We start from the raw sequence: 476 nt of genomic DNA, 5'->3' as shown, positions 1-476 counted from the left end.
CATTGTTGGGGGTGAGGAGCTCTGCAGCGTCTCGATGATTTAATACAATTCCTTTATTTTCCATTCAAACACGCTTGTTCTCATCTAAGATGTTTATTCGCGCTTAATTGTGAAGAAGGTGATGATCCGTGACACTCATCACCTTCCTCAATCCATGAACGTGTGCCTGACAACCACCTCCATTTTACATCAGATTGAATGAATATCTCTTAGATTCCTCAATCAGAATCTTCGTGGTATAAGCCGGATCGATGGCGGCATTCATGAGAATCCGGAAAGTCTAAACCTTGTCTGTGGTATTCCGAGTAGGATTCTGGGATTGAATGACTGTGACGTGCTTCAAACTCCTGAAGGTTGGGCGTTAGTGACAGACGCAAAAGAATCAATGGATTCTATTCCAACCTGATTGAGAACCGACAGATGATTAGCCGTGCTGTGACAGAGCATAGGAACGTTTTCACTGAGAGGATGGGAAG

This window comes from Arachis duranensis, chromosome 8, assembly GCF_000817695.3.
Source record: "Arachis duranensis cultivar V14167 chromosome 8, aradu.V14167.gnm2.J7QH, whole genome shotgun sequence".
Lineage (NCBI taxonomy): Eukaryota > Viridiplantae > Streptophyta > Magnoliopsida > Fabales > Fabaceae > Arachis > Arachis duranensis.
Note: the sequence above shows the minus strand (reverse complement) of the source record.